Source organism: Hippichthys cyanospilos, chromosome 17, assembly GCF_059441005.1.
Source record: "Hippichthys cyanospilos isolate Australia breed blue-spotted pipefish chromosome 17, RoL_Hcya_1.0, whole genome shotgun sequence".
Lineage (NCBI taxonomy): Eukaryota > Metazoa > Chordata > Actinopteri > Syngnathiformes > Syngnathidae > Hippichthys > Hippichthys cyanospilos.
Genome location: NC_142385.1, coordinates 5,092,612 through 5,106,805, shown reverse-complemented (window position 1 = coordinate 5,106,805; position 14,194 = coordinate 5,092,612). Strand labels below are relative to the sequence as shown.

The 14,194-nt window shown below is 37.0% G+C and overlaps 1 protein-coding gene across 1 annotated transcript in view; it reads left to right on the top strand.

Moving 5' to 3' along the window:
- The window catches only part of rbfox3a (RNA binding fox-1 homolog 3a), a 484,791-nt gene that overhangs the window by 57,089 nt on the left and 413,508 nt on the right, over positions 1-14,194 (top strand). The window contains exon 5 of the mRNA XM_088438810.1: positions 12,823-12,913. The gene's annotated coding sequence lies outside the window, so the exon portion shown is untranslated. The remainder of the gene's footprint in view (positions 1-12,822; positions 12,914-14,194) is intronic.

The following is a 14,194-nucleotide window of genomic DNA, read 5'->3' as shown; positions in this document are numbered from 1 at the left end:
ATAAAAGCCTTTATATTAAAATACAAGCATTCATGTCCCCACATTATTCACAATATTCAGCATTTTTTTGTTTAGTTTTTTTTTTTTGTCTCACCACAATTGGCTGTGTTTGCCTGTCAGCGCATTAGCAAGCAATACATTCCCATGTGCTTACGTATATAAAACATGCAATGTGTGTTAGGTTATTAAATGTTGCCCAAACATGTGACTGAGAGTGTAAAATGTGCCTTCTAGACGTACCCTGAGATTTACTGTACGTGCGACCTGACCTCTCCTCCCGCTCAGTCACCTGGGATAGGCTCGTAAACCTGGACACATAGAGAATATAGTAAGGTCGTGGATAGATTGATGGATGCTATGAAACAGGAAATAGCCCCCCCCAAAAAGCTTTATGTGACTTAAGTATTACACAAATTCAGATGATATGTTTGTGCAATTTACTCCCTGAAAAAAAACAAATATATATATATATATATATATATATATATATATATATATATATATATATATATATATATATATATATATATATATATATATATATATATATATATAAACACTTATTTTCATTTATTCATTAACAGTACAGAAAATTCTTAAAATTTCTCATGACAGGCTGTACAACTACGTCAGCTGTAATGCAAATATAATTTACCCTTGAACAACAAGACAAGAATTGTTTATAAAAATTGTTAAAAAAATTAAAAATGGCTGGAAGGGGGGGGGATGCACCAAGGGATTTTGAATTTCCAGGTAACGACTGTGCTAAGATATTTTTTGTTTTTTGTAGCATTTAAAAAATACTTATCATTTAAAGGCAGGAACTCAAGGTCTTCTCAAGGAGGGTGTAGGGGTGACTTTTTCATAGCATAAATACTCACCTTAGCATGAAGTTTACGGTAGCCTTCAAAACACGTTTTTTTTTGGTGTTATATTTTATCAATGTTAGTTTTCTTTTTTTTTTTTTTTTAAATAAAATTTTACTGAGGAATGTTAAAGCCAACACTTAAAGGGTCAGTGTGTAAGATTTTGACCATTTTTCATTTAAAAGGAATAAATGAAGTCATTGGAAATTTCTAAAACTTGCAAATGAATGTGTTAATGACCAGTATATTTTAAATATAATCACAGGTCTATTTATCATTAAATTATATGACATGGGGGGTAGCCACTGTTTTAGACTAAGCCGTAATCCGTATAAAGTTATAAATGCTGTAAAAAAGAATTAACAGTTGTTGAAAGTTGATTTATGTTGCTTTTCTCTTATGTTAATGTTAAAAAGGGATACAGGATTAGTTATACTTATACCATTATACAGTTTTTATAGATAATAATCATCTTCATAGTTTTCGCATCGAGTAGGGGGGGTTCTGTTTCCTAGGGGGGGTTTTGCAGAATATAATTGAGAAGTCATTTGGTTGCCACATTAGCCAAGTAAAGATTTATATTATATCTAAATATATTTATATTTATATCTAGGAACTGATACCCTACTTCGCAGGTTTCAGACTTCGGGGGTTGACAGCCCCCATTAACAGCCTCCATTAACCGCGAAGTAGGAGGGATCACTATATATATATATATATATATATATATATATATATTTTTTTTTTTTTTTTTTTTTTTTTTTAAATATATCTTTATAAATCTCTGCCTGAAATTCTTTTTGGCAAGATAACATTGAGAAGGACCGGCACTGTAAAATCCATTTGTCCAGTGAGCCAAAAGCTTAATTCTACCTATTTCTGAGTGTGCTATGAGTGTCTGCTTGTGCTTTGCTCCTACAGGTAGAAGAATTGGTGAGACCCCCTGTGGGACACCTCTCACTGGGTCAACAAAATGAGTGGAGATGTGTCTTGACCTCTGGGTTATCAATCTCTCCATGGAGCCCTTCTCCATTACTCTGTGCTAGTAAAAGCAGAGATGACACCAAGCAGTACTCCTTTATCATCCTCTTCGTCAATCTGTGCGCCTCTTACATGCACTACAATCCCTTCTTCATTCCCTCTCGCCAACTTTCCCCTCTCTGCTCCTCTCCTAATATCCACTCTGCACTAAGCTTAAACTCCCGCTCACCACTTCGGATTTCCATCCTCAAACACGCACACACACTGACAGCAGTAGCGCAGTGAGGGGTTCATGTTAAAGTTCAGCTTCACATGTCAAGTGGGCCAGAAGTGCGTATATGTGTGTTTACATATGTTCTGGCATCGCAAGGGCGATAGTTAGGTCAGGGGTCAGTCAGTGTATCATCTCAAGATGTAGTTGACCACTCCTTCTGTCACTCTCCACTGGAGATAAATAAGTGCCTATTGTGACTGAAAAAAAATGCTCTGCTGCCGAGTCCAACTGGCCCTTGTGTGTTTGTGCATGTGTGTGTTGAGGTTAGTGTCTGGGAACAGCTCAGCTTGGCCTTGCGTCAATGCGACTTAAGTGCAGCCATGCATAACCATCTGACAGCTAACCCTCCTCTTTCGGTTCATCCTGCACTCCTCTACTCTCACTTGCCTTCTCGCCCGTCTGTCACATTCTCGTTGCCAACCCACGGACGGGAACATCAACTATGTGTATTTTTTTGGCTCCACCAAGTGCGTTCATTTCGTCACTGTTTTTTTTGTTGTTGTGTGAGTTGAATTCTTACGGTAAATGTTGTTTTCTGCTTTCTTCTCAAATCCGATTTTTAAAATTGTTTGAGACCTTCCTCCTTATTAATTATAAATGAGAGGTGCATTTGTTATCTGTCAGCGCAAATAGAGGAAATTACAATATTTCACCGATCTTGCTTATAAATCGACCCCCTTTTTTTTTAACTGCAATTTGAGTGAATTTTACAAAAACACCATTTTAAGTCCACCCCTTAGTTTAATTGTTACATAGACCATAGCTGTTTAATTAAAACACATTGTGTGTGCTATTAAAATAACGAAATGACTCTACTTTTAGAGGCATTCCTGCATCTTTTATCGAGTATCATATTGTTGCAGTTATTCTAAAAATTGTTGCAACAATAAAATGATTTGAAGTATCAATGCTATGTTTATTGATAGTGCTGAATATTAATTAGTCTAAAAGTCATTATCCCTATTTGACATGCCAATTAGAGCCTCCCATTTCAATATATGGATATAATGTCCGGATGTGCTCTTCTTCCACCTCGTTATTTCTTTAAACAAGGTCGTTACTCTTCCCCGGGTAGTCAAATTATTTGCTGATTATCTTACTTGGGTATTTTCCCAAGCTTTCTTTACCCAAATAACAACGGGTGAGATCAGAGCGTTTAAGGTATTGTGTTTCTCCCCCTACCCGCTGACATCCGTGCGTGCCACTGCTCTCACATTTTCGTCTTCAACCGCTTGTTTAAGCACACATCCAAGGGCTGAAGGGGACAAGTCAAGCCTTTCCTATTCATAATGCGTCGAAGTCCGCCGAAAAAAATGATCCACACAGCCTAGTTGTTGACAAAGAGGCAATTGGGCAGCGCTTGACAAAAATGCATTTTTACCATGTTCTGTGCAAACACTAAAACAGATGCATGCTATATCAAGTTCGAGGTATATATAACCAACTTAAGCCTTGTACATGACATTTGACTTATTTCACATTTAAATTAATGTTAATCAAACACAGATATGTAGAAAAAAATTGGTCTGTTTGAGTAATGTGGTTGTAAGTTGACCCCCCCCCCCAATATGAGGTTTGAAAATGAGGAAAAGAAAACCCGACTTGTACTTGGAGAAATACGGTATGTTCTCTAGTTATTTTTCTTACAGCTATCTGACTATCTTCTTTGGAAGGACCTTTCAGCTCTCTTCTCAGCTCTTCGGCAGTTGAAAATAATAGGTTCGAGGACACTGGTCTTCCTTTGACCCTGGTGTTTTGAAAAAATAGAAATGCTAAGAATTTTTTTCAGGGTTAACTTTTATTTGCTATTCAGACATTTGGCTAACATTATAACTGTCAGGTTCATTTGTTTGACATTTGTGAGAAACTATACACAAAGAAGGAGAAAAGGCATTTTTCTTTCTCATGCATGAGGAGAACGGAGAAGGACTGCCCAAGTACAAATCTACCGCGCTCTGAAACAGCCTCTTTGCACCCTCTCTTTTTATTTGTTCAAGAGGTCCTTAGTTACAAAGGTCATTGCTGCCCTGAAGAATTGGGGGAGACATTTGGCAACAATGTAAACAATTAGTTTATGATGATGACGAATGCAGTTTAGAGTCTATGCTGTTATCTCCTTCCTCAGGAGCAGGATACGTGACTGGTCAAGTCACGAGACCCCCGCTGGTCACGGGCCTGTCTCTTTCTTGCAATGATTGAGGTGCTTCAATTCCTCTTCTTCACAACCAACAGTAACAGAAAACATTCATCCTAATCGACCAACATACCGATCAAATAACAAAGATACTAACTGATTGCATCAAACATACTAAGTGATTGCATCACAACTATGGGATAACCTATGTGCAATTATTCTAACAATAACATTCATATAAACAACAACAACAACAAAAAAAACCCTCAGGTCATACAGTTGTCCCACAAACATCTCACTTTTAAAAATTCCCAATTGCCAAGTATATCGAACATAAGAAGTAATACACTTATATACTGTACTTGAACATAAAAAAAAAAAAAAAAAAAAAAAAAACACTTAATCAAAGCTATATAAACTGTTTAAAGTAAATGTTCAAAACTACACCGTCTGGAAGTATGAGTGCAAAAGAAAAAAAAGGTCTCATCTGATCACTCACCAAAGACATTATTGAACTTGTTGTATTGGCCAGGAGAGCTATAAATCCGATTGCAAAAGCTGCCTCGAGGTTTTACTCAGAAAAGATGAATTAACTACCATTCAGAAACAACACAATTCTTCAGGATTGTCTAGGTTGCGGTATCAAGTGTTACTGATCTTGTTAGCCGTTTGAACAAAGAGCAAATTATGACATCTGAAAGGTAGTCGCTGTGAATTGTGAATTTTAGATGTCAGATACAGTATATGTCCCTGACAGTGATCTCACACAGCTGGAGCAGTGCTACAAGAGGAACTCAATAAATGAGCCTTTTACCATCACTGACATTGATGTGTCTCCAGAGATTTGCTTCTCTTCTTTTTTTGAGTATTTGGCACAGATGCTTAAATTATACTTATTGTTCAATCATTGCATGGAGTAACTGGTTTGAATTGCACTAAACTGACATTTATACTACTTTAAGAAAAGGAACTGATGTACAGCATTAATAATCACATGCAACTGTGGTACAAATATAAATATAAATTATAAAATTAAAATACCAATTACACTCTGTGAAAGTATGATTTTGATTCTATATTATTTATTTTATTTAAGATTCAATGAATTTTTTATTCTGTTCACTTCCCAAAGCACACTTACATTCCACACAATAGAGCAAATAATTCGGCAATTAAAAAAACAAAACACATTTCATATTTACTTACTATGCACCATTCAGAACGACATTCCCACATTTGTTGTATGCATGTAATGATAGTAAAGTTCTATTTTATTCTAAATGTAGCTATCAATTTGCAGCACAAGTAATTATTCTTGATTTCAAAACACCTAGAATCACAGTGATAAAGTTCCAAACCCATAGATTAAAAACCATGAGATCATTCATTTTCACTAAATATTATAACCACCTGAAACAAAATTGCTTGTTTCCTTTTATTTTTTGTGGTAGTTTTATTTATTAAATGCCAATTTCTCATTACGGTCTCCTGTATTAACATTGACTCCATGTTGTTTAGTGAATTGTTGCTGTGGTCAGTGGCTATTGGTGCCAGAGCTGTGCTAGCAAAGTCCTAGTGTCCGGTTGATGCTGTCAGCAGTAAATGATGCTTGAAAAATAGTTGGGTAGAATGTGTTGATTGAAGTGAAAAATCAGTTTTCCCGAGCTGTCAAAATCATACATTTAAAAATAAGGCTGATCTGTAGTCATTGTGTGGAATGAGTGGCTTATTTTTATTGCGTGTATTATTTCTACTGGATTCAGAAGTTTTGTTCGTCAATCAATTATAAGGTTTTTGGCCTTTAGAAATTCACATCTTTAATGATAGAGAAAGCACACCTTGCACATTGTTAATGGATCCTTTGCTGGTTTTTTTGTACCGCATTAAGACTATTAATGCGAGAATAATTCACCTTGAGCTTTTCCGGTGCTGTAAAGCTTTGAGACTATAAATTATTCAAATGTTTCCATAGCGTAGTTTAATAATCATCAGCAAAACATAAATACTTTACTCATACTTTACAACGAGAATAGTGCAACCTGAAAGGCTGCCAATGGGTCCTCTGACTCTAATTGACTTTGTATTGACAATTCAGATTAATGATATTCAGATTCAGTTACAAAGTTAAACTGTGGATGGATGGATGGATGGATGGATGGATGGATGGATGGATGGATGGATGGATGAATGGATGGATGGCGCTTCCTGTTGTCACAGTTGAACCTTTGCCATTTTGTCACAGGAACAAAATGTGGACCCAGAAACAGACAGTACTCAGAAGTGGAAAATTAAAAAGTTTTTAAATACAAATCAATCAAATTAAACTTGGCCAGAGTGGGAAAACTAAACCCCGAAAATTAGACTCAGAAACTAGACTTGGTAAACTAGCCCTGGAATGAAACTAGGAAGATAGCTTGATGGCTTGACACAGCTCAACAGTTAGATGTTCTGACGACGTATCTCTGAATAACTCAAAACTAACATCTAAAATACTAACACATTGAACATTTGATACTTTTTTTAATATTTATTTTATTTTGTTCTCAGACTGGTACCAGTACATATAATTTTTCAGTAGTTGCAGATGCCAAATCCCAAGTATAGTATGCCCCCGTGTTACGAGATCAGTCCGCTCCGCGGTTGGGCTCGTAAGGCTAATATTCACCGTGTCGGAGGCAATCCAAACCTATGTTAAATAGCTAATGCGTTTAGAACCCCAGGTAAAAACATCAAAATTGTACATACATACTAAAAATTGGTACCAAAATAGTATAGTAAGTACTACGTATATATAATGTACATGTATACAATCAGAAAACATCATAAATAAAACAGAAATGATTTATTTACCTTTGAAGGGGGCTTGTTTTCCCAAGTGATGATGGCCTAGGCTAGGCTAGCATCATATTCCTTGATTATCTCCAGCTTCGTTTCCATATTAATCATCTTCTTACTTCTCTCTTTAACACCACTAGCAATCTTGGGTCTTATGGCTAACCCTTTCAACTTTGAATTACGCAGTAAAATGCACTATAAATATGGTTTTGTAACTACTTGCGATAGAACAAAGCGTTACCATTCCGCGAGTGAGACCGACCAATAGCTGACCAGCATCTCCATGAGGAGACACCGACCAATAGCAGACCAGCATCGATATATGGATGCAGTAATGGCAAAAGAAAATAAGTGCAACTACCTAAAAACGCCTGCAGATTGGGTTCAAAACAACACAAATACAGCCAAGCCCCTAGGGTCATGACAGTTGTTTATGTCGCAAAACCGGGAAAATACCATAAAGAGGGGATTAAAAAAAAAACTCAGTATTCCACATCGCAACATGAAAAAAAACTAAATTTCACAAAAAAACAAAAAAACTAATTTCACCCATATTCAGTGACAATCGTTTAAGGAAAGTATTTAAAACTATTCTATGGCACTTTACCTTTTATTGCCTTAAATTAATGGCAATCTTCTTGTTATTTCTATGTTGTTGTCCTAAATTTACTAAAAGAAAAGCAGCTTTGATACTAATTTAACTAATAACTGCTGCCATTGCACGTTCAGATATCTTGAAAAAAATCCAGGTACCAATGCTTTGTATCGATACGCTGGTCCCTTCTAAAGGGACACTCTGTAAGATTTAGACAATTTTTCATTAAACGTTTTAATGATAATGTGTTGAATATAATCATAGGTCTAGATAAATGATATTAAATTATGACATTAAATGATATTATATAGGGCGTGGCACTTCTCTGGAGGCTGCCATGTTTGTTATAGCTACGGACAATGGTAAATGCAGCACCTCCTGCTGGCCGTAATGAAAAACTATCAAATGTTACACAGTGTCCCTTTAAATACTGAATGACATCATTCAACACCTAACACTATGTGACCACATAAAGTATCAAAGAAACTGACAACATTGAGAACGTAGCCAAGACAATCTCCGGAAACTGTAACCAGAGTATCCATTGTCCTTTTTGATCCTTTTCGATTTTCTAAACTTGTACTTTCACGTTAATTTTATAAATACATTTCTGTCCGAATCACGAGTCAACAAGCATTCTGTGAATAGTGCCAGTCGAAAATAAAAACGTATGACAGTTTGGGAATTGCCCTGATTTCAATGGAGCCACAAAAAAGGGAGCTGGGAGAGTGAGCTATGATGGCTGTCTTTTTTTTTTTTTTTTTTTTTTAAACTGGGAGAATTTCAATGTGCTGGGCTTGTTTCCCTTTCGGTTGGCTAGGGGCTCTCACTTTCAACACGGCCCTCTCAAGCTTCACAACACCCACAGTAGTTGAGATGGAAGCCAAATTCAAGTCGGCATTCTCTTCATCCCCTAGCTAATTACCTGCAGCGGCCGTATGCTTATTCTCTCTTCTCCTTTAAAAAGTTTATTCCAACCCTTAAAAGTGAACCAAAAAGCTAAAAATAATTCCCATCTTTTTTGTGTATGCAAAAAAAACAAAACAAAAACATGATTATAATCCACAGAGTGTATTGTGCAACCCTAACCGTGGTATATGTTGTAAACTTCACATATAAACAAAGCAAATGTGGAATATGATGATATTGCATTTGACTCAAATGAATAATTCCACACACGTGGCCTGATGCGAGATTGGCATCTATCTTTACTGCTTGTATTTCTGAGACTGTCACCAGAACTTTACTGAGACACGTTTCTGCTTTTCTCACAAACACTCTTTCAGTCGTTAGCTTCGTAAGTTATATGCACTCTTTTGCTGGATGAAATTATTCCTACAACATAAAAGGGCAAATGACATTTAAGGGAAATTCCTGTCCTTCTCCGTGAAGGCCACACACTAAACCACATGACAAGATTTATTTATCCTAATGAAAACCGTCTCCTCGAGGGACCTTAGCGGCCGACCCTTTCACCTTACAAAATGTCCTGACATCAGTGTTAAACGTATCTTTTTGAGCTGTCTATGAAAAAGGAGCACAAAAAATGCATTTTATAATTAAATTTGTCTAATAGTCATATAGTAATTTGCACAATTGTTACAATATGTCCCTTTAGTGATATGGGGCTGCAGGAATTAGAATTAATTTCTTTATTTAATTGTTCCTATATTTCGGTGGCAGCAGGCAGGCTGAAGTAATTTATTTCTTGCTTAAGATGAGAGATGGTCCCCAGCCAAGACATCCAAGGGAGGGGCGCTTAATTGCAGTAGATTCCCTTATCTTCTCGTAATTATGCCTGTCTCTTTGGAGTTTCTGGCTTAAAATGGCCAATCGATACAATCAGACCACAGACAAGGTGGGATCCAGACCGGATTTTGGGTCTTTCGAAGTCATTGGCTTTGGATGAGCGATAGTACGCACTGCTTGGATACAATATCAAATCTTACTTTGATTACTTCAGAATGATCCTATATAGCTAGTCTGGATATACTGTTGTCTCGATCAGTCTAGGAACCGTCAAATTAAGTATTTGCAGATGTGGGCACTTTGTCAGTACTGACGGACTGACCGTCAGTCAATGGCCAATGGATGCCCATTTTGGGGATGGATCAACAAATGACGAGATTGTTAAAAAAAAGCAGCTAATTAAAAATGTCAGAAGTTCAATTTTCATCCTTGGCTGTAATTGTCGGGATAGACATTGCGTCAGATGTCAAAGTTTTTTAATTCCCTAATCAATTCAAGAGATGTGTTATAAAATGCATAGTAATACTACACAATAACATTCTTATTCTGTTCACTTCCCTGAGCAGACTATGTTTCACAATCAAGCAAATAATAAAGTAAGCAATTAGACAAAAACAAAAAAACAGTAATCAAGAAATAATGTCAGCAATAATGAACCACTAAACCAATAAATAAATAGGCTTACATTCTGAGCATATTTTGGAGTTGACTGAGTAAGAAACTGTATACTGTACATATGCCAATTCAACTCCAGCAATGCTTTGTTTTACTTGTAGTGTATATGACGGATGAACTTTAGAAATACTTGAATAAAAAGTTTGGAAAACCTTAATATACTAAACTTGGCCAAGAAGTTATAAATGAGAACCGGCATTCTGCATTTGAGTATCATGCAATGCAAGATAATGCCATCCAGTGGACGTAATTGCAAATTGCACTCTCGTCCCACCTAGCTTAGGGTATTACAGGGTTAAAGCCCTTTGTTGACTTTGTTTTCGTGTTACTCTTGTATTAATCTTATGTTTCAAGTGTAGTAGAACAACAGTTACGGACATTGTGTTAACTGTAAGCATAAAAATGTTGTCTGGGGAGGGTTGACGACGGAGTTTCGCAAACGTGAGGGGAAGTTGGTGGGAAGCAACGGAAGTTGGCGGGATGGCAGAAATTGCTGACTGACCGGCCATCGTCTGACAGACAGACAATTACAATGTTCAGCGTGACAAAAAAAGGTGGACTGACAAAAACATAAGAGGTACTGATGACTGACGAATGCCGGACCAGCAAAAAAAAAAAAAAAAAAAAAAAAAGAAAGTACGTTTCCCACCTCCGAGAATTTGTAGTTTTGGACTGAACGTAACAACTTGATATACTTCCAACACAATTATGTTTTTCTAGACCTAGAATATAGTGACACAACATATGTGGCAATAATCATCACTCATTATGCCAAGTGTGTAGCATCTGATTTCAATGTTGTCAATATAATGTTGCACAAGCAGCAGCGGTCACATTCTTCTGTGTAAGTCGCCGTGGGCGGTCAGTGATGAATGGCAAATGTATGCATACAGAGGTTCAGTTTTGACAGAGTCTCACTTTATCTCAATGACAAAGACAAAGTAGTGGGGGGAGAATGAGACGAGGAAGATCAATCGCAGTGTTGCCTCCTAGTGATGGGAGTGTTGCCAACTAATTTTCAAGGGATATTCCTGAAAGACGGTCTATTTGCTTCTGCAAGTTGATTTCATGCAACTGTATGATGTCATTTCAAAATTACATACAGTAAAACATTCCCTTGATTACACAGTGTCATGAGTCATTTTGACTGGTCATCTGAAGCCGTTTTTATGCCTAAAAACAATACAAACATACATCCCACTCCTTGCTGCACAGTTGTGATTGAGACATATTCATTTTTGCAAATTTTGTTTACTTCTGCTGGTATGTTTTTTGTTTTATTTTTTTTTAACACAGCATCATGGTATTAGTTTACATTAGTTTACATTTTCAGTCATATACATATTTTAGAGAAATCAGTAAATAACTAACAATTTTCAAAACACCCCAATAAATGAAAAGTGCGGCAACTACCCATCCTGCTTCCCATGCCGTTTGGAAAGCAAAGACAAATGTGTCCATTAAAAATCATTGTACAAACATAATTAATAAATACTGCAATGTCATAAAATGGGAATCAATCAGCTCCCAAGATTGTATGTGGAAATCATCACTTCCTAACCAAGCTCAATTCATTCAAAATTCCACAATAATGAGCCACTTCATGATACGTTAATAAGAAATGAGAACATCTATTTCCCTTCATAAGTCACCAAGATAGTTAATACTATGCATTCCGAGAGGCTTTATTAAGCCGAGTTCAGTGCATCTCAAATCGTGGGGCAGGCGGCCTTGGGGGATGCCAGGTGATGCCAGGTGGGCGTAGATGACCCCAGATGACCCTCATCTTTTTTTTTTTTTTTTTTTAAATTTAAGGCACTTTGATGCATTGCTTTTTTCTATTCTAGACTAAGCAGTAACCCGTATACTGTAAAAAATAATTAACATTTATTGAAAGTTGATTAATATATATATTTTTTCTATTGATGTTAAAAACTTAAACCAATGACACAAGTAGATTTAGCAAACCAGACAAATTTTCAGAAAGTTTCAACACAGAGTTGAAACCATTTTACAAGGCAAAATTGATGTTTTTTTTTCTGCAGTGAATGTGAACGTTCGCAAGTGCTGTTGCATTGTTAGATTCATTTACATGGTACTCGTATTTCAGTCTTTAGATTCTTTTCCACGAAAAAAAATAATTTCTCTGATTCAGCACATTTTTTAAGTTCCTTAAATACCCTTCAAAAGGAATTCAACAGTAGCTATGCTAGTTAGCTTAGTATCACATTTATATTTTAGAATGAATTCTCAGGTGACTCGTTGGCGCTGTGGTTAGCATGACCACCTCACAGTTCAGGGACTTGAGTTCAAATCTACCTCACTTTGTCTTTCTTCTCGTCTTTCTTCCTCCCGTACTCCAAAAACATGCTGGTAGGTATTTGGACATAGTAATTTGTCCTTAGGTGTGATTGGGTGCGTGAATGGTAGTTCGTCTCTGTGTGCCCTGGAATTGGCTGGCAACTGGTTCAGAGTGATCATCGCCTACTGCCCTAAGTCAGCTGGGATAGGCACCAGCAAGCCTGTGCCATGTGAGGATAAGCGTCTCTTGGAAATGGATAAATGAAAGCTCATTATTTTCTAGTTTTTTTCTCAGGCTACAGACAGCAAAATGGTATTACTGTAGATTATCTATGCTGCATGGTCTCAATTTTGTAAAATTGGACATGTTGCTTTATTAAAGTTCCTGTCCATCTGCTTCTTGTTCATACAGGTCAACAGACAAGGACAAAGGCCCCATCTTTCATGACAGTAACCCACCAGACAACTCAACCTGCTCACATTTCCTGTCATCTCACCTACAGGTAATTGACTTCCAGTCAGATTTGCCTCACTTTTAACACTTCCATGGCTTCATTCTGAGAATGGAGTGAATGCTCCTTTGAAGTGGCTACCGGTTTGGTTATAAAAGCCCTTGGCATCCCTGCGCTGATTGAGAATCAGGCTGTGTCAGAGTCAAACTGGCAGGTGGAGGCAGGACTTGCATCAGGATCTGCCTTTATCACCGGGCCCTCTTCAAAGAGAAGATAGGGTTTTGTGATAATGAGAGGGTAGCTTGAAGGAGTGGTCGAAAGAGAAGAGCTTAGTCTGTTGCAGGGCATTGTAATTGTGACAGGAGCAGCTGCCTTCTCTCCCGGGGTTCCGAGACTCTGCGGTGACACCATCCAGCAGACAGTAATTAATCGAACAATTCTCTCTGTCTAAAGCGATACAAAAAGGCTGAAGACAGACAGTGAGGGGCAAAAAGAAAGAAATAGACATAGGCTACAGTACTTAGCAAAAAAAAACAAAACAAAAAACAATAAACTGCCGACTGACTAAATAGTGTCAGATATTCCCAGGCAGCCATATCAACTTCACAATCGCTTTTCAGATTGATTTCTGATTTTGTATGCTATGAAACCTTTTCTTTTAAGGTTGGACTTGACTTGAAATAACAGCATCGTAAAGGTGCATTCAAAATGCATGCATGAATACTGTACTGTGCATCACATACATCACACTACCTGTCAATTAGGGGAAGTTATAAAGCATCCCTGGGTCTTCAATCAATCAGGTCTAAGGCAAAGCACTCTATGACCTTTAGAAGAATGCAGTGGAATCTCCTATACCACCATTAAATCATCACACATCAATATACCGCAAGATTCCCCAAATAGATCAGGCTTTTCCCTACCATAGATTAAACATATCACATCCATGTTTTTATACAGTTCATATTTTACTCCAGGATGGCTGCAGTACTTGAAGTCAAAGCCTATTTCATAGGAGACCCTAAATTTTGTGTATTCAACCACTCTATGACCTTTATAAGAATGCAGTGGAATCTCCTATACCACCATTAAATCATCACACATCAATATACCGCAAGATTCCCCAAATAGATCAGGCTTTTCCCTACCATAGATTAAAAATATCACATCCATATGTTTTTATACAGTTCATATTTTACTCCAGGATGGCTGCAGTACTTGAAGTCAAAGCCTATTACATAGGAGGCCCTAAATTTTGTGTATTCAACCTTTAGGGGTTAATATGAAAAAAGTCTTACTGATAGCCTGCCCATTTGAAATGCTTATGGTATT